The sequence below is a fragment of the Colius striatus genome, chromosome 25 (genome assembly GCF_028858725.1).
Source record: "Colius striatus isolate bColStr4 chromosome 25, bColStr4.1.hap1, whole genome shotgun sequence".
NCBI classification, from domain to species: domain Eukaryota; kingdom Metazoa; phylum Chordata; class Aves; order Coliiformes; family Coliidae; genus Colius; species Colius striatus.
In genome coordinates, this window is record NC_084783.1 from 1 (window position 1) to 19,897 (window position 19,897).

A 19,897-nucleotide genomic window follows, 5' to 3' on the forward strand; every position below is an offset into this window, starting at 1 on the left:
GAGCTGCAGCCAGAGCATTCAGAGCAGCTGCTGTTTCCTCTCCCAAATGAATAATCTGGATTGTTTTTCACTCTAAGGGAGATGCACCACCCCAAATGATTTGGTACGAGTGATATCGCAGGTATTTGTGCCATCTCCAGCCTCATTAGCTTGCCCTGTCTGGTGGAGGAGCCTTTAGATCACTGGTGCTTGCTGTGGGTGAGTGTTGTTCAGATGTGAAGTCCACAAGAGTCCTCATTTGCCTGGCCAGGGCTTTTGTTATGCTACAGGTCTTGCTTTCCTTGCTGCCAAAAGCTCTGTGTGCTTCAAAAGTGCAGATTCATCTCATTTGGTTAATGAGTGCTCGCTAAAACCCTGATCAGAGTCCGTGGGGAAACTGTGACAAGCTGCCTGCTGCTGGGCTCGGGCTGTGTCCCTGGGGAGTGCTCACCCTGGTACAGGTGGGCAGCATCACGTCTCTCTCGCCATCTCATTCCCACGGCCATGGCGTCCAGGTTTTGTGCTGACCCAAGAGGTGCCCTGGGGGACACACCTTACGCTGCTGGGACACACCTTACCCTGCTGGGACAGCCTTTGAGCTTCCAGCCAGTGGCCAGATGTGAGACAGCTCCTGATCTCAGCACTGGGGCCCCACTGTGCTTTGGGAATCATTCTGTTACAATGAATGGTTTTAATTCTGCCTTCTGCTGCTGTGGTTGGTACAGAAATGTTAAGCAGTGAGGTCTGGGAGACCAAGGGAAGCTTGTTAGTCCCTGTGGCTGCTGTGAGCTCTGCAGACCTGCTCTGTGTAGCCAGCAGCACTTTCCTTCCACGTGCAAGCAAGGATTGATTCTTGCCTTTCTCCAATAATTGGCTAAAGGAGGATAAAGCTGTTGGGAGGGATTGTTTGCCCCGAGAGCCAGCACCCACCTCGTTGTTCATCTCCATTCTGTGCATACATGAGCACTCCTGTAGCCTGAGCCATCCAGCTCCCCTGTGTCCTGCAGCCACCGAAGGCTGCAGGTTGGGGTTTGGTTTTTCTCTTCCTCAACAGCCTGCTGTGAATTTTTCAAACCTGTCAGAACTGGGAGGTCAGTTCCTGAGACTTTTGTGAGTGTTCAAAGTCTTTGGCTCTGAAATTTTCGGCCAATGATCCTGGGAAGGATGAAGTGCTCTGCTGGGGGGGCTTGGGAGGTGTTGGGCACCTCCAAGGTCAGACCCAGAGCCTCAGCAGGGCAGGCTGGCAGCAGGGATGCCAGAGGTGCTGTGGGGGAAGTGGAGGCACTCCAAATTGACCCTGGGTAACTGGAGAACAAAACTGCCTGCTGGCAAGAGACAGGGAGGCTGTCCTAGCTAGGTGGAATTGATTTGCAAGTGATCTTTTGAAAATTGTCTCTACATGTGCCTTATCTAACAAATACTAGTTCAGGAAGGAGAGCTCTTCCTCCCCCCTCCCCCCTGCAGAACTCCCCTTTTGCTCCCTTAACTCCCCTCATGTCCCACTGTAAATAGAAGTGATGTACAGCTTGGGGTCTGCATGACACCCGTGGTACTAGGGCCAAAGCAAAAGCAAACCTGAACCAGAGGACAGAGCCTCCTGTTCCCAAGCACCAATCCTGCCCTGCTGCAGGACCAGCCGTGCTGGGGCTGGGATGTTTAACGTGCTCCTGGCTCCAGGGGCGGGTTTTAGAGTGTGCTTGTAAGGATGAAGGTGTGAAGCCTCCTTAGAGCACTAGCTGGGCGTGTTGTCAAGCTTTTGAGGTGCCTTTGTCACATGTCAAGTGTCATTTTAAGTGCTGTTTGTGGTTTGCCATTGGAGTGATACCAGAGCTGCCTGTGGATGAACTGCCTGGAAACGCGATGGCACGCCAGGGGAGCGTGGGGGTGACGAGCCCAACCAGCCAGAACTGGTGCCCCCATGTCCCACACTCTCCCTGGCCCTGCCCTTTGCCGTCTTCAGCCTCTTGCCAAAAGTTTTCCAAAGGGATTGGCATCTCTCCTTTGTTAGTGTGAGGTTGGAGATCCCCAAGGACACCAGAGGAGGGGCCTCGCTGGGAACTGCCGTGTCCCACTCCTCTGTCTGCTTGGGGCTTTTCCCCTTCAGTGAAAAGACTTGGAGAGGAGGTTCTTAGGAGCCTGCCCCCCAAAATACTTGCAGCCAGACACCCAAATCACCCTCATTAGCACACACTACCTGAGATTTCAAGCCCCTGGATGGGATCTGCCATCTCTCATCGCCCCTTCATCCTCCAGTGCCAGAAACCGTGGTTCCAGAAGGTTGCCTCAGCGTGCTGCTTGAGCTACCATGGCATATGGGTTGGGGTTGGGTTATTTTTTGGACCCCTCTGTATGTTTTTAAATGTTTACATTAGGTTTCTAAGACTTCTTAACCCCATTAACCTGGCCCTGGCTCAGGGCTCCTGTGGCCTCGTGTGACGTGCCCATGCCTCGTGTCGCTTGTGGAGCTCTGGGTTTCGTTGGTGGGTTTTTGGTTTGTTTATTTTCTCTCCTGATCACAAGACAATAAATGCTCATCCTGTGCTTGATGAGAAGAACTGGCCCCAGCAGAGAAGTGTGTCTGTTCCTAGGTAACCAGAGTTAGCTGGCAGAGGGAAATGGCGATATCTTTTTGTCCAAAGTCTCCCACCACACGTTGAGGTCGGTTCTTTTCCTTCAGCGAGCAGCATGTTGAGGGATGCAGCTCATCCTCTGTGCTGGGGAGCAGTGGCACACTGTGCTCTCCACTCTGACAGGTGCCTGATGAACGTTTACCAAAGGTGCAGCCATTATTCTCCCAATGAAGGGGAGGGAGAGCAGAGGTGTGGGCGTGCTGAGAAGGTCACATATCCTAACACTGGGGTCGAGCTCTTTCCTTAGCAGTGCAGAGACTTGTGGCAGCCCTTTGCAGCACTGGCTTCTGCCTCCTCTGTCTGGTTCATTGGCCATAAGGAGACCATTATCCCTGGAGTAAATGAGCTGTTTGACAGTGAAGGTGAGTGGAATCGCTGCATTTAGCATGCAGCAGGATTTATTGCCCCAAGTTACCATATTGTGGCTTCATCCCCCAGTTCTGCTCCATACTGAATGTTTAATCCTAAAAGAGCTGTTTCCATCACAGCAGCTCTGTACAGTGTCAGCTCCTCTCAAGTGTCTTCATTGTCTCCAAAAGCCCCAGCTCGCTGCAGCCTCCTGTCAGGGAGCGTCACAGAGTGCTCCTGTCTCCCCTCAGCCTCCTCTTCCCCAGGCTCAACACCCCCCTTCCCTCAGCTGCTCCCTGGCTCTGGACCTGCAAGGAATGAGGAGTTGTTCACCTCTGCTGCACTCGCTGTGCAAGAGCCAGAGCTTGTCAGGAAGATGGGACAAGGTGCATCAGGAAGGAGCCCAAAGCAGCTGAGCTCAGCCCATTGCCCCAGGGAGCTGCCAAAGACCTCGGGGTCCCCAGTGTTGGGCAGAGAGTGCTTTTCACCCCAGGGTGCTTTGGACAGGGTGCTGTGAGGGGTCTGGCTTTTTCTCTCTCTTGCCTGGTTCTCAGTGTGTTTCTGTCGCTCTTCAGCTTCCCAGGCCCCGAACACCAAAGTCTGAGGGCAGGAGAGGTTTGTCCTCCCGCCCCCAAGCAGCTCATTCTCCCTGTGCGTGATCAAAAAGTGGCTCATTTGATGTTGTCTGCTTGTGAATTAGCCCTAATTAACTCCTGCCCCAGGGAGGAGGGCATAGGTCATGGCTGGATGCTTTCCTGACAGAAAGTCCCTGCCTTCTCTTGTGGAGCTGGTTCCCTGGCATGAGCTGTGCAGGTCTCTGCAGACCCTGCCTGGCCTGCTCACTGCTGATTGGACTTGAAATAAACCCAATTGCCTGCTTTCCCCTCCTCTCGTGCTCCAGAGCATGGGTTAAATTCTTCAGCCAGAACATCTGAACAACCTGTGTGTTCTCCACCCGCTTGAAATCGCCTCTGGCGGGAGGGTTCAGGAGAGCTCCGCTGTCAGGTACTGGGGGGCAGCTTCATTCTCCATCAGGGGATGTGGGTCAGGCCCCTTCACCGTCCTCCTGGGCCTGGGGCAGGAGAAGGGCTGAGCTGCAGCAGGGGTCAGGATCACAAAGCGTGGGGTTTAGAATCACAGAATCATTTGGGTTGGAAAAGGCCTCGAAGCTGCTGCAGTCCCAGCACTGACCCCTCAGCACCTCACCCCAGGGCTTTGGGATCCCTGCAGGGCTGGGCACTGCCCCAGCTCCCTGGGCAGCCTGGCACAGGCTCACGCCCCTCTCAGGGACACAGTTGTGCCTCAGCTCCAGCCTCAGCCTCCCCTGGGGCAGCTCGAGGCCGTTTCCCCCGACCCATCGCCCCCCTGTAACCGCATCGCGTTCGCTCCCGGCACCACCCGCAGCGGGACCCGCCTCCCCCAGGGCGCCGTGCGCCTGCGGGGTGCCCTGTGCGGGTGTGCCCCGTCTCGGGGGGCTGTGCCCCGAGTCCGAGCCGGCCGGGGGTCCCGGCCCCGCCTCGCCCCGCGCCGCGCCGGGCAGCAGCGGGTTAAGGCCGTAAAGCGCGGGCGCTGCCGCAAAGCCGCCGCTCCGGCCGCCGATTCTCGAACGCGCTTTACGCCGCCGGCGTTGCGCCACCAGCCCCTCCCGTGGGCTGCGCCTGCGCCGGGCCGCGCCGGGAGCCCGTATTCACGGAACGCGTTTGCGCCGGCGGCGTGGCGGGGAGCGCACGGGCCCGCGCGGAGCCTACGCCGGCGGCGTAAGCGCCGTTCGCCGTCTGGCCGCTGCCCGCGGAGCGGTGAGGGGAGGCGAGAGGCGGCGTGCGGAGAGCCGGGCCGGGGGCGCCGCCATGGGGAGGCGGCCGCGGGGCAGCGCCCGCGGGACCCGCCGCTGAGCGCCGCGGAGGTAACGGGCGGCGGGGGCTGCGCCGGGGCCCGGCCGGGCCGCCCTGTTGCTGCGGCTCGCCCCGGCCGGGACCGGGCAGCGCCGGGCAGCGCGGGGAGGGGGCGCGGGCGGCGCCTGGGGCGGGGGCGTTGGAGGCCAAGGCCGGGCCCGGGGCGCTGGGGAGGCCGCGGGGGGCCGAGCAGGGCCCCGAGGGCAGGAGAGGCCGTGGGGGCCACGGGAAGAGGGAGGTGCCGGGAGAAAGCCCGGTGGTGGCCCCGGGGGCTGAGGGGGGTGCGGGGGCCGTGGGGGGCGAGCCGGGGCCGGGGGCGCTGAGGGCCCAGGGCCGCCTCGCTCCGTTTCCTCCCGGCGATGGCTGTTTCGTGGCCCTGGGGAAGGGGTAGGGCCCACCCGGGATCGCGACCGCCCCAAGGCCCCTTCGAGGCCGGGTCGGTGGTGGGGATGGGGCCGGGCCTTCCCCGGTTGTGTTCCCCGGGCCTGCACCCTGCCCTGGCCTGCCCGGTGGAGCCGGAGCCTCGCAGGATGTTGGCTCCTTTGTATGTGGCTTTCCTCTCTCCAGAGGGCTGGGGACGTGTTTATTTGGGGAAAGGGGCTGTGCTGAATCTGATATTTAAAACGGCTTTTTTTCTTCCTTTGGCGAACTGAGTGAGGATGAACGTGAGAAACAGGAAAAATACCCTCCCCCTGCTGCCCCCAGCAGACACAGGCTGCCTTCAGCTGCTCCCCAGGCAGCTGAGAAGAGAGGTTTGTGGGTGAGAAGCTGCTCTCCCGTGGAGAGAGGCTTGTGGCTCCTATTTGGTGGCTGGCAGAAGGAAGCTGAGCAGGGCCTTTGGTCTGAGGAGGGCAGATAACCTGAAGCTGTGGGGCTGTTTGGGAAGGTGTCTCTTCTGTGGAGGAGTGACTTTTGGTGTGGGCAGCACAGGGACGTGCCCTGATAGCTCGTTAGGTGTTTCTGAAGTTAAAAAACCAAAGTTTGTGAAGCCTTTTTCAAGTTGCAATGAGAGCCAAGTCCATTCTGAAACAAAGCAGACCCAGGTCAGACGGTGTGTGAAGTGCCTGCAGTGGTGTGCACCAGTGTGTCTGCAAGTTGCCTCATTAACCGATCCCTTTGTTTGGCTTTTGGACAACAAGTGGTTGGATGTCCTGGAAATGCGTTCTGAGGAGTGTTATAGACTCACCTGCCAGCTGGACTGTCCTGTCAGCCCCCACCTACCCCACTGCCAGCGCAGAGGTTTATAAACCAGCCCCTTATGTAACAGACTGGAGGGAACGTTTGGTGTTTGCCAGTGCGTCTGAAAAAGAATTGCTGCAAATTAGGACAGGAGGCCTCCATGGGGATGCTGTGGAGAGGCCTTCTCTGTGGCAGGGTAGCCTTCCCTGCTGGGAGGGACTTGCCAAAGATCTGTTGGAGGGTGGTTTGGGGGTGATTTTAGCACCTTTTGGGCCTTAGGATGGGTTGTGCTCTTGTGGTGTGGACTGGGACCATCTAACCCCAACCTGCAGCCTGGCAGGCGGCAGCTCCTCTCAGGGCTTGGGAAGATGTGTGTTGAGGGGCCCAGTTCTCTCAGGAACTGTCTTGTTGGCTCACAGAGGTGTCAGCCCTCCTGTGTCAGGCTGCCTTGAGTCTCCTTCTCGGGAGGTTTCCGAAACCCGCCTGGTCGTGTTGCTGTGTGACCTGGTCTGAGTGGTCCTGCTTTAGCAGCACAGTTGGACTGGATGATCTCTGAAGGTCCCTTCCAACCTCTGTCATTCATTAGCTTATAAATCTGTAAGGCCTCAGCAGTCAGTTCTGTGGCTTCTTTGCAGAAGCAGCTGCAGCTCTGGTTACACTGGCAGGGGAAGGGCTGAGCTGCAGGTGGTGGTTTGCAGGGTTTTCTGTCCGGCGCGTTCTCTGGACACACTGAGTGGAGCTCTCTGCTCCTGCCCTCCTGGCCTGGCTGGTGTTTGGCTTTCTGCTTGCAGCCCTCTTCAGAAGAGCGAGCAGATAGGAGGAAGTTGGTGCTGGCAGTTCAGCAGGTGTCTGGATCCTGCCCTGCTTCCCTCCTGCTTCCCTCTGCTGCTGGCAGCACCTGGAGAGGCTTTGCAGTTCCACTCCCGAGCCCCTGTGCAGCCTGAGCCTTGTCCAAACTGTTAATACAGGAGTGACTCAGCGGATCAATGGGAACGGCATCAGGGTTGTGCTCGTGGACAATCAGGATATTTTTCCCTCCAGCCCCACTAAGCTGGAAGAGACAACATCTGAGAGCAACTGCCAATAAACATCTTTGCTGAACTTGGGCCTGACTGTGCTCTGTAGCCTCTTCCTCCCACCCCGTGGTTGTCCTGGCCAGGAGGAGCTCCGATGAGCTGTGCTGGAGCGATGGTCCTTTGCTTTGGCTGGTCCATGCAGGTATGTGCCTGGCCTTGGTACAGCCTGCTCGAAGGACCAGTCGGTGTGTGAGCCAGCTGGGGTAGAAAGCTGTTGATCTCTGCTCTGAACTGCAGCACTGCAGGCACTGAAGGCTTGTCTGAGGCGGTGAGGAAGACTTGGGTGAGCAGCAGCCCCTGCTGTGCTTTGTCTCCTTTCTGGGGGTGTGCAGGAGAGGTGCAGAGCTCAGGGTTGGGCAGGAGATGCTCTCCTTTCACTCAGCAGGTCTGGTTAACGAGGGGTTTGGGATCAGCACACAGTGGCCTGGTTTGCCTCATGCTACTCCTGTGACTTCCATCTGCATTGAGAGTCAAACCCTCTTCCCTCATGGTGCTTGTGAGAGGGGAGGGACTCGGGTGCCAACGCAGGAGCTTCCTTCGTGTGCTTACAACAGCTTCTTGCTCAGAGCTTGTGGGAACAGCTCTGCCCACAGCTCTGTAATTGGGCTTTGACTAGGCAGACTTGACTTGTCCTGGGTGCAGTCAGAAGCTGTGAAACTCAGCCTCCTTCCTCAGGCCCAGACGTGGCAGGGCTTGGAGACTGCTTCAGTCCTGCGGTACCCTGAGAGCTGGGAGGGGAAGGAGGGGCAGCAGGTCTCAGCAGCTCTGGGATGCTGCTGGACAACAAGTCCTCTTCCCTCTAGAAGAACTGTGTGCCTATAAACAGTTTTGGGGCTTTATTAGGATGGATGTTGATGCTTCCTACGGGCAGCCCCTGTCTCCGGTGGGTCCATCGCCGTAGGAGAGAGCGGGAGTTGGTTGTGAGGAGAATGCAAAGGTGACTTCCTGCTGAGGCATCTGGACACAGGGCATTGGTCCCAAATCCCTGCAGCCCTTCCAGTTGGACAGCCCCCTGCCCCCTTGCATGTTCTGTTCATTATTCCTGGTAACTGTCTTTAAAAGCTCGCTGCAGAGTGTGCCTCGAGCTGAGATGGGCCAGGATGCTTCCTGCCCTGTCAGCTGGGACGTGGGGCTGCTCTTTGAACACTGGCCTCAACCCGAGGGGCTCAGGGCTGTGGGTGCCACCAGCCCTGCTGTGACAGGGAGGGAGAGGCGATGCAGGTGCAGTGGGGGTGAAACCACAGAGTCTGTCTGCCTTCCGCTTGCAGCGGGGCAGCTCGATCCCACGGCGCTGGGGAGGAAGCGGTTCCTCAGGTAAACTGAGACTGGGAGGTAGGGCTTTGCAGGGTAGGACTTCTGGATGGAGCAAGATGTTCATGATTTTTCACAGCTGCCAGCAAGGAAAGCTCACTCCTGGAGTAGAGGGATTTGCTTAGTTCTTGAAACTTTCCCATGGGCTTTCCCAGTGCCCATGGGCAGCAGTTTGCTGTGTGTCCAGGAGCATTTCCCAGTGCCCATGGGCAGCAGTTTGCTGTGTGTCCAGGAGCATTTCCCAGTGCCCATGGGCAGCAGTTTGCTGTGTGTCCAGGAGCATTTCCCAGCTGGAAGGTTGGTGACAGTCACATTTTCCCAGCAATACCCTGCTGACACCTGCCTTCTCCACTGCAGTCCCCACGTCCCTTAATGTTGCAGCACAAACGTTCTCACTTGCAGGACGTGAAGGTCTCGATGTCTGGAGGAGAGTTCACCTGTGACAATAAGCCCAAATGCTCTCAATCTCTGATAAAAAGGTTGCACCAGGATGATGACAGCAGGGAACTTTGGAGGCCTGTGCTGTGTGGTCCAGGGGAACCCAGGAAGGGTTTTGAAATGAAGTGCTCATTGGGCTCCCAGGGTGTCAGTCTGGGGAAAAGCAGCATAGTCATTCATTTTTACATGTCACTGACCAAAGAAGGTCCTGTAGCCCTTTGTTGGTTGACATTATGTAATGCTTTTTAATGAGGGAGGCCTGGCTTTTGCTTTCCAAATGGTGAATGAGGCAGTTGGCAGGTGATGTGCAGACTGTCAGCCCAAGAGGGATGCCTGCAAGTTAACAAACGAGGGGTAAGGTTGGTCTTGAACATGGGTTTGGCTGAAGTTTCCTTTGCAGGAGCTTTGCAGCCCTGATGGGCTCTGGAAGGTCAGGGTAATCCCATTTAAAACCAGAAGGGAGATGTAATGGTTCAGAACTACTCAGAAGCTCAGTTCCTGCAGACTCTCGTCACTGCCCGACGTTTTCACATAGAAAGTCTTGCTGCTTTTTGCTTTTGAGATAGCACTGAGGTGTAAACAACAAAGCAAGAGCCCTTTTTTCCCTTTTTTTAGCATGGCCTCCCAGCAGTGATGGAGTTTGTGCTCCCTGCCTGGCTTCCCCAGGCTGCTGCAGGGAGAGGACGGTGCTTTCCAGCACCTTCTGTGCCGCGTGCGTGGGCGAGGGGCAGGCTCAGGCTCCCCTGGAATCCCCCCGCCCCCAGCTATGCTCATTCCCGGAGCAGGGGACGCAGCTTTGGGTCAAAGCCTGGCTTCTGTGTTCCCAAGGAGAGACAATATTATGGGCACGACTCGGAGCAAGCGCTGGAAGCGGCAGCACGGGCTGTGCCTTGGAAGGGACGGCTGGCAGCTGGGGCTGAGGAGCAGCGGGCGGCTCCGGCGGGGTCGCTGTGCCACGGCACGAGGTGCTGGTACCGACAGGTACAGACCAGCCTCCAGCTTGAGCCTGGGGAATTCCTGCACGAACTTGCTGGAGCTCGTTGCTCAGTGGGCTGCAGCAGCTGGGGAGGGAATAGGAAGCGCTTGGAGGGATGGAGCTTTAACGCTTCCTCCAGGGTAACGTGCAGCTGGTTTTAAACCCGTGCTGTTTTCATAGGGGTGTCTGCCTGCTCAGGGGATCCCCAGAAGAGATTGTCAGTCCCCAGCAGATTCTCCAGCCTGAAGCTGTAGGTGTTTCAGTGCAGGGAAGGCAGCAGAGAGAGGAATGCCAGCACAGCAGACCGTCACGGCTCTCCATCTCGCGCGATAGCAGGGGACGTTGCCAGGGAGCAGCTCGCCACTGCTCAGGCCCCTCTTCTCCCTCCCAGACCTGCTGCTTGGAGCAGGGGGAGCTGAGCAAGGCCCTGCTTGGGCTTCCCAGAGCCATGGGCACCGAGTTCAGGAGTGGAAAGGGAGCTCAGTTAACAGACCAGGCTGGGTTTAGCTGGATAGAGACTGAATGTGTGTTACTGTGCAGTGTGCTGTTCGGGCACACCTGTGCTGTGTTGCAGTAACCTTGCTCTAGCTAAAGCTCTCTGGGGAAATCTGTCGTGGTATTTTGCCACAGAGAAGTGGTGGGCAGACCCTTTGCTTTGGGGCAGGCTCTGGTTTCAGGTGGTTTTTGGCAGGGGTTCCTTTGCCAGGCCTGTGTGGCAGGGAGTGTGAGCAGCATGGGGATGGGAGCAGCGGCCCTGGTTGCCCCTGGCTTTGGCTCAGGGCAAAATGGATGTGTTCTTTTCTCTCCTCATCTTTCCTTCTCCCTTTTCTCCTGCTGACATCTCTCTGGCTTCTTGGGCTCCTACCTTGCTGAGATATTTTCTTGCAAGAACTAGCACATCTGTTGGGGAGCCAGGCTGCAGGAGCTGCCGCGGAGGATGAGCTTGGCAGGCGTGGCTGGGTGCAGAGGTGGGCACCGTGCAGCCCGAGCAGGGAGCACCACACGTGCAGACGCCCTCGCTGCAGCCTGGGTGGCATCCACGGGTCCCAGCAGAATCTCTGATGTCTCTCTGGGTATGTACAAGCACAGCCCTGGAAATGAGACTCAAAACAATGCGATGCACTGCAGCGGGCTTGGCCGGGTGACAGCAGACACCCGAGGTGTGACCGTGCACGAGCAGGGGACGGTTCCTGCTGCTGGTTGTGGCCCTGGCAGGGAACCTGCACAGCCTGAAATCTGACTGCTCCTGGGAGAAGAGTGTAAGGCTTGGTGCTTTGCTCCTATTTTTGTTCAGAGCCAGAAATCAAAGTCCAGAGCGGTGCTTCTCCAGCCAGAATCGTTTCAAGGCGCTTGCTGTTGTTTTAGGGCCAATATTTAACTTGTGCCTGTGACGAGCAGTGCCTGGTAGACTCTAATGAGGAGGAAGTTAGAGGGAAGAACGTCCACTGCTGGGGGAGAAGCAGGGAGGGGATCTCAGGAAAGGAGTTTGAAGCCTGTGTGTTGCCAGGGCTGGGAAGCATCCCGGCCTCCCTGTCTGGCGCGGCGCTGGCAGGTACCGAGGCTGAGCCGCAGCGCAGGAAATGTTTGTGTGCTGGGGCGGCTCAGGGTGTGTCTGAGCACACAGCCCTGGCCCCTGCTCCCGCTGCCAAGGGGGATTTAAAGGCCCAGGCTTGGAGCTGCCTTGCAGCTGGGGCTGGTGTGGGCAGGGAACGCTACGCTGCCTGTGCCGTCTGCGGTCAGGGATGGGGAGAGTTCATCAGCTGTGGAACCCTCTGCAGTGCATCCTGCCAGGGCAGGAGTTCTCATTCCTGCACCTGCTCATCGAGGTACTTCTGGCTCAGCACTGAGGGGCTGCAGCTCCAGGGCTGTGCTCAGTGCTGGGCCCCTCACTCACTGCCACAGGGACACCGAGGGGCTGCAGCGTGGCCAGAGCTGGGGAAGGGGCTGGAGCAGAGGAGGGCTGGGGAGGGGCTCTTCAGGGAGCATTTCCCCTGTGCATCCCCCCTGGGAGCTTTCTGTTCCCTCTCCCTCTTCTTTCACCCCCCAAATGCTGAAGGTTTGGCAGTCATTTGAGAGGAAACGTGTGGTGCTTCGAGCAGCCTCGGGAGGAAAGCAGAGGGGAATGCTTGAACGTGTGACAGCTCAGCTTGTCAGAGCTGCAGCTCTGCAACCCAGAAATGGAAACAGCCCTTGTCACCAGTGGGAATGGCACACTCCCCTCTCCACCCACCCTGATCCCAGGCAAGGGGCCTGCTCTGGAGAGAAGGGACTGGGATGGGACAGAGCAGAGCTCCCATTGCTCCCCCATTCCATGCAACCCTAGGGGAGTAAAGGAGGCTGCAGTTAGGTGGAGTTTGGTGGTTGCAGTGATAACTGGAGCCAGGCACCTCTTCTTCCCCTGCCTTGTCTTGCAAAAGGCCACGGCAGATCTGCCAGCGCAGCTGCTTCCTAACCTGGTTCTGTCAAGAGGATATGGGTTAAGGGGAAAAAAAATCCTACTATCAGAAGTGCTTCTGCCAACCCAGATCATGATGACAGAAAAGGTAAAGATACACATGAGAGGAGGCCAGGCAGCTCTCTGCAGTGACAGTCCCCAGATGGGCTGAGGAGGGGGGATCCCTGCTGCCACACGCAGCTCATCCTGGCGGTGCACAAGCCTTTGGCAGCCAGGCTGGATGTGCACTTTCCATCTGCAGGGTTGCAGTCTCTGGGGGTCTGTTTTTCCCCTCTGAGCTGTGCTTTGTTACAAGCTGTGGTTCCCAGCCCTCCAGTGCTGTGTGGCCTTCATCCCTGCTGTTTCCTCCCTTGCCCTGGTCCCCAGGCAGGGCTGGGAAGAAGCTCAGACAGTGTGAGGCACCAGGTATTACAGCAATTGCCTGTGACGTGTGTTGATGAAGGTGACTGGGGAAAACTGTTTGTTCAAAGCCACCCAAACAGGCTCTGTGCCCTCCTGACAGCAGCTGGTTGTTTTGCAGCGTGGAGTTCCTGGCCTTGTCCCTCATGGGGGCAGTGGGGCTGCCCTGAGCTGCCTGGCTGATGGCCAGCACCTTCTCCTCTGGCTCAGGTTGCACTGCTGAGCTTTCAGATCCCCTGTGAGGGCTCCCAGCACCTCCCTGGCTCTGCACCGAGTTTTCTGGGCAGCACAGCACAACTCACCCTGCCTCCCTTCCCCCACTGGTACCTGATCAGAGCCCTGGAGTGGCAGAGCTGGGGGGAAGCAGGAGATGCCCGTGGGTGTCCCTCTGAGGGAAGGTCAGTGTCTCTTTAGAGGTTGTGGCTGCCCAGGGTGGCACCAGGCAGAAGGGGAGGGAGGTGCTAGCTGCAGGTGGCTGCTCCACTCACCTCCTGGAAATGAGAACCAGGAGACAAATCCAAAGGCAATCTGGCAGTCACACAGCCAGGCCTCTGACCCACTGCTGCTGCTGCACCAGGCTGGGTTACTGCCCTGGCCTGGGGAAGGTCCCTGTGGCGTTCCCCTCTCTGCTTTGCTGAGCCATTGACACACTCCTCTGATGTTTCCTCACCTGCTTTTGTACCCGCTGTTCCTCTGGGTCTGCTGTCAGAGTCTTCTTGCAGCAGGTTATCCCTAAACCTTCTCCTTCTGCAGGGCAGGTTCTGCAGCCTCTGCTCTCCAGTGCCATGGCTCTTGCTGCAAAGTGAAGGTGCAGCATGTCTCTGGCTGCAGTGGAGGTGGGGAGAGAGCTTTCCCCAGCTCTGTGAGGTGGCAACTCTCACCTCATTCCTGTGCCTGCTGCCAGATGTGTGCCAGATCCCTGTCAAGGGAAGGGTGAGCAGCACTTCAGCTTGTTTTGATGAGGAGTGTCAGCTTTTCAGAGCATGGGGATATTCCAGGACAGGGCTGGGGAAGTACAGTGCTGGTAGAGACAGTCTTAACCTTCTTTGAGGCCCCAGCAGCACAGGAGGACGTGTTCTCGATGTGAAATGGAAGCAGCCGTTCCAAGCTGCTGCCTGAACGTTGTCTATTTGTCTAGAAGCCTTTTGTTTTCCCCCAGTGCTTGGTGACTGTGGAGCAGGGAGGGAAGGAGGTGCAAGGGGAACTTGCCTTACTCAGGAGCCTGACATCTCAGTGCTGTGCTTTCCTGCCTCCTCCCTGGCGTGTGGCCCAGCACAGGTACCGTCCCAGCCAGGCTGCTGAGGGGGGTTGCAGCACCACTGAGTTTGTGTATCTGAAGCCCATGGATGGGTTTGTGTGACCTGTGCTGCGTTTGGTCTTTTCCAGGCTGGGTTTCAGATCTGCCCTTGTTTCAGCATGTGTCTATTTCTTCTTATTCTTCTTCCTAGAGAAGTATTTTTAGCTCCTCGCCGGGTTCCTGTGCTGCTGCCGCCGTTCCCATCGTGGTATTTCCTGGCTGAAGCAGCGTTCATGTTTCCATCCAGGTGTGACAGCTCTGGACAGGGATCCAGCAGGAAGGCTGAAATTGTGCCTTCAGCTGGGAGCAGACTGCAGGGCAGGTCGCAGCACTGGAGGGATGCTTCGGGAAGTTTTCCTTGTGGCTGCTTGTACTGAGAGATGTTGGAGTTGCCCTGGGAGAGCTGCTGACTCCACAAGCCTGGTGGTTGTGGATGTGGTTTGTTCTGAGTTTGGACTGTCCAAAACACCATGATTTCCACTTCTGCTGAGGGAAGCAGGGGGCAAACACACATCCAAACGGTCCCACTCCTGGTTTTAAGAGAGGGGCTTGTTTCCCCATTAGACGTTTTTGGGTGCTGACTGTTACTAAAGCTGGCACTGTGCCCACGCACACTCACCTGCCTGCTTTCCTCCCTGGCACTGAGCTGTGGTGCCAGTGGCTGAGCTTTCAGGGTGAAGTCACCCCACTGCTGCTCCAGGAGTGTTCTTCAGCACGTGGCTCCTGTCCAAAAGGAGACAATTGTTTTCCAGTCACAGCAGCACGGGGAGTTTGTGCCTTTTTGGGGCTCACCAGCAGTTCAGTGGGCTGCCCTCTGGGCTCCATTGCAAACTCTCAACTTCTACTGGTGGGTTTCCTCCTTTTTGTTACTACTTATTTAGTGTCATTTTCTCCAGAGAACAGGTTTCAGTTTCACTCCCCTCTCAAGGCTGTTGCAATGCTGGTGTTGAACAGGGAGGTGCTGAGCAGACAGAGCTCCTGGGGCAGGATGAGCCTGGGGGGGCTGGGCCATCCCAGCAGCAGCAGCAGTGGTGCTGGAGTTTGAGGAAGGGCTGAGATTTTGCTTTTTAAAGCAGGCTGGTGGTTTGAAACGTCAGCTGCTGTCTTCTAAAGATCTCCATGAAATCACACATGAGTCATTACTGGCTCGGGTCTGTGAGAGCGTGGGGAGGCCTCTGGGCTGTGCTGGGACTCTCCCTCAGTGGCAGCAGTTCTCTGCTGGGATGTTCAAACTCAACTCTTCACGTTGTTGTGGAAGAATTCTTTGACACAGACTTTTTTTTCTTTAATAAATTAGAAATTAATGGTATTCCATTGGGAAAAAGCCCTGTTTGTGTTGGAAGCTGGGAGGAAATCACTCAGGAGAGATAAGGAGCTTGATTTGTCATAGACTGAGCTGAGTGGAGTGCACAGTGCTTCAGAGTCTCCTGGGGAATGGAACAGCCAGTAACAAGAGAACTTCTAGTGTAGCTTAACAGACATGATAGCTGGGAGAGGGAGCCAGAAGGGGAGAACTCATCTCTACAGCATAGCTTAGCTCTGGGAAAAAACAAATGCTTTGCTATTGTGAGCTGGTTTTTTGGTCTTAAATCCTGGTGGGTTTGTGGCTTGGGTGGATTGTTGGGGACTGGGAGCCAGGGATGGGTGCTGGGGTGAAGTGCTGGGTGTTGGGGCTTGGGTGGGTTGTTGTGGATGGGACTGGGAGCCAGGGATGGGTGCTGGGGTGAAGTGCTGGGTGTGGGGGCTGTGCTGGGAGCAGTACAGCTCCATGTGGTTAATGCTTTCATCTCAGGGGTTCAAGCCGTTCTTGCTGTGTTTGCTATAAGTCATTTCTTTGCTTGTTTTATGTCAGCTGTATGGCTGGAGGTGATGGTGTGCCTGATTATTTGCTCTGTTAGTGGGGTTTGGGTGCTGTGTTTTGAAATGGTGATGCTAAGAGCAGTGTTAGCTGTGTCTCAGCCCTGTGCTGGGCAGGGAGGGTGAGAGCAGGAGCCCGTGGGTGCTGAGCTGAGCACATCTCCTCACAGACACACCACAGTCTCTGTACAGAGCTGGGAAGCCAGGAAGGGAGGGGAGGGTTGGAGCAGGGATGCTGGGATCACGTTGGATTAAAAGCTTTGCTGCCTCACTGGAGGCTTCTTGTGGGTTGGTTGGATTGTTGGGTTTTCCCCCCTCGAGCACTAGAAGAAATTCTTGTAGACATATCAGGGTCAGCTTTGTTAAAACCCCCATGTTTTGGGAAAAGTGCCTTTTCAGATTTCCTGGCTGTAAACATTGTGGGGCCAAAAGTGAAAGCAGGCTGGTTCCCACATCTCAGGTCTGTGCCTCGAGGGATGTGGCAGCTTGTCAGGAAGCCTTGGGGGAAGGGGGCTGCAGGGCTTCAGGCTATAGGGCTGCTTTTTGGGATGGGCTTGATGTGAGGATCCAGAAGGTAGATGGGTGAGGGTTGGCTGCTCCCTGCTGATGGGCTGGTGGCAGCAGCAAGGGTGCAGCCTGTGGGAGTTGCTCTTCAGGAGGGGAGTTTCTTCAGTCAGTTACTGGGTGGTTCTCTTTTCCCTGAAGGATGCCTTGGAGGAGGCAGTGGGGAGGAAGGTTGCTGAGCTCTCAGCACTGTTCAGAAGCTGGGAGAGAGCCAGGCATCTCCCTGGGGACCTCAGATGGACAAGGCAGATGCGGGGGAGTTGTGATCCCAGCGCAGCGGCCGGGATGTGAAAGGCCAGAAGTCAGTATGTGCACAAAGCATCAGGGGGACAGTGGCAGAGCTGAGAGCCCTCAAATCCCAGCCCTGAGCTGGGGCTCCCAGGCTCCCCTGCCCCTGACAAGGTGCTGCCCAAGCCCCCAGGGTCTGCGTTGGCACTGAAGTAACAAACTGTTTGACAAGAGCTTCCTGTTGTGCTGACACCAGCACCAAGGCACAGGGGAGGAAAGGGAGTAAACAGAGCTGTGCTGGCTCCCACCTCTCTGGAAGCTGGGGAGAGCATCAGGCTGCAGGGAAGCCTGGGCATGGCTCTGCTCAGCCTGACCCTGCTGTGTCTGGGGAACCCTGTTCCTGAGCTGTGAGCAGCAGCAGCTCTGCAGGGCTCAGGCTCTGCTGGGAGAGCAGCTGCTTTCCCAGCTTCCTCAACGTGGAGGGACTCCCCAGGACAGGGGAAGGTCCCATCACCCCTGCCCTGCTGCTCCCAGCCCTGCACACAGGCAGACCTCTGTCCTGAGCCATGCCAGGTGAGATGCTCACATCCAGAGCTCCGTTCTCTGCTGGGTGCCTCCCATCTTCTCTTTGGGAAACCTGTGTGCTGTGGCACAGCTTTTCCGTGTGTGTCACGAGCAGGGCTGGCTGTGGGAAGACTGGAATACATTTCTATGTACAAACCTTTGCAGACATCACCTGGGACCGTCTTCAGCTCGCTTTGGGGCTTGGATCTTGCTTTGTTTTAAGACTTTTGATCTCCTCCTAAGCTCAGACTTCATCTGCCTCTTAAACGTTTCCAATGTACTGGATTTCAGCCCTGTAAGGCCACTGGTTGCTCTTTGGTCTGAGTGTTGTGCTGGGAGGCAGCTGATGGGTTGTCCTGTAGGACATTGGGGTATTTGTGATTATTTTTAGCTTTCCATGGGCAGGGATCTGGCCTTGGGAACTGCACAGGGTCAAGGGCTCTTATTTTTTGTGCTCTCAAGCTTTCCTTTCTCTTTCATCTGGATGCAGCTGTGTTTCTCTTCTGCTCACAGAGCACAGGGGGAACCCAGCTTCAAGTAACCATCCCCAGGGCTTGCAGAGAGCAGGGCTCATGCTCCAGGACACACAGCCTGTGTTCTGGGAAGCACCAGGGCCCTGCTCCCTGACCTCCACTGACTCCTTCCCTCCTCTGGGCTGCTCAGTTTTTCCTTTCCTTCCCTTCTTTTGTCTCGCCACCCCCGTTCAGTTGTAGCCTCCTTGGGACAGGAACTGTGTGTGTGTACAAAGGACCTGGAACAATGTGCCCCAGCTGGTGTCGTTTGGGACCTTTCTCAGCAGCCACGAGGCTTCACCAGGCAGGACAGAAACTGTTATAAATAGAACTTTTCAGTGTTTTATACTGGCAAATGTGGCCAGGAGCTTCCCAAGCCTTGGTACTTCAGTCCAAATCAAAGCCCCAGCCCCACAATCCCCTTTTCTCACCCTCCTGACTGCAGGGATGAGCTTGTAACCGTGACTGGAGCAGGCCTGGCATGCTCAAAGGCCAGATGGCAAATAAACAGAGCCCAATACTTCAACAGAAACACCACCAACCCCTTGCTTGGGTTCCAGGTGGCTGGAGGTGGTTTTGCCCCCTTGATGGTTACTCTCAGGGTTCTTGTGGTTCTGCTTTGGGAAGGTGCTGCACTCACTTCCACTTGTCCTCAGTTCATTTCACTTTCAGGTTCCCTGGCCTGAGGCACTTGCTGCAGGGCTCAGCTTGTTTGTGTTCAGACCTCAGCTTGCTTTGGAATTTCTTCTCCCAAACTCCAGGCCAATTCACTTTCTTTCCTCCTCCTCCCCCTCAAAGAGAAGGAAGTTTTGTTACTCTCATCTAGCATCAGATTTCATACCAGCACAACCAATCCAGCCTAGAAGGTGCTTTCCTGGGGCACCTTGCTTTGGTGGGACCTTCTGGGTGAGGATTCCTGTTTGAAAGGCAACAAGGTGCCCCCTTCCCACAGTGCTGCTGCGCTGGGCTGGCCCGAGGGGACGGGGCTGGGTCCCTGTCGCCTGTCCCAAGGCTCCTGTGTTTCAGCACACATAGGTTTGGCAGGGCTGTTCCCTCCAGAGCAGCAGGAGTCCTGGGCTTTTACCAAAGGTTTCTAATGAGGCTGTTCTCAATTTTAAAGGCCAGAGATCTCTTTATGGCACAGAGTGGAAAACCTGACCAGTCCCTGCCACTGCACGGAGAGGTGGGTCCTGCTTTAGCACCGAGCTGCTGCAGACTCTTGCCTCTCCTTGATGCTCTTTGGATGCAAAAATAGCTTCCTTCCAGGGTTTGGAGGAGCACCATGTGCCCTGGCCTGGCCTCACACGGATGCAGCTCCGTGACTTCCCGCCGCTCTGACCTTTGGAAGGGAGGGAGTTGCAGCGTGGCGGCGGCTCACACGCAGCCGGCCGCGGGCTCGGCGCCCTGCCGGTCGTTGCCCTGGTCCAGCTGCCCCAGATGGGGCTTTGGAGCCCGGCTCTTTCAGGGGGGTGCTCCTGGGGCTGGGGTTTGCTGTCCAGGCAGGGCTGGAGAGTCGTGCTGCGCTGCTGCCTGCTCACAGGGAACAGGATTTTTCCCCTTGTTAGGGCTCTGGCTCGTTCCATTGTCTGAAATCCCCTTGCAGAGACCGACCCATAACTCCTTAAAAAACTGATCCCCAGCGTGGGGGCTGGAGCTGCTGGGCTCTGGCTGTCAGCTGCCTGACTGTGCAAACAGTCTGGGCCCCGAATCCCACGGGCACTGCACAGAAAGGTCTGATTCACAAGCAGAACTGGGGCTGAAGCAGCGTGGCCCGTGCAGCACCGGCTGCTTCCCCTTCCCTGGGCCAGGGCAGGAGCTTGTGGCTCCCAGAGAACGCCTGGAGAGAGCTGTGTGTGTGCCAGGTGTCTGCTCAGAGTGTGTGGCTGGGACTTTAAAAGAACCCTGTGACCCTTTGCAGTGAGTTTTAAAAGGCAGGCAGAATGCACAGGGGATGGTGCATGTGCTGTGGTGCATCAGGCACAGCTTGTGCCGCCCTCCACATACGCGTTGCACCTCCTGCCATAGCTACACACAGTCCTCCTTTTCCCTGGAGCTGATGAGCACATGTACATAGTTGTTTCCCCTGCAGCCTCAATCTTCAATGGTCTTCCATGGGGTCTGTGTCTTAGCCCATTCTAGTCTTGATCTTGCAGAGTTTGCATCCCCTCAGGACATCCCACACAGGGTTACAG

The 19,897-nt window shown here is 56.8% G+C and overlaps 1 protein-coding gene across 2 annotated transcripts in view; it reads left to right on the plus strand.

Moving 5' to 3' along the window:
- Positions 1–6: 6 nt before the first annotated feature.
- Positions 7–19,897, plus strand: part of CSNK1G2 (casein kinase 1 gamma 2) — a 36,999-nt gene continuing 17,108 nt past the window's right edge. Inside the window, exon 1 of one of the 2 annotated variants that reach the window (XM_062014934.1) lies at positions 7–198. The gene's annotated coding sequence lies outside the window, so the exon portion shown is untranslated. Of the gene's footprint in view, positions 199–4,762; positions 4,861–19,897 lie in introns of those variants that run through there. The other variant, XM_062014933.1, reaches the window with a different exon arrangement.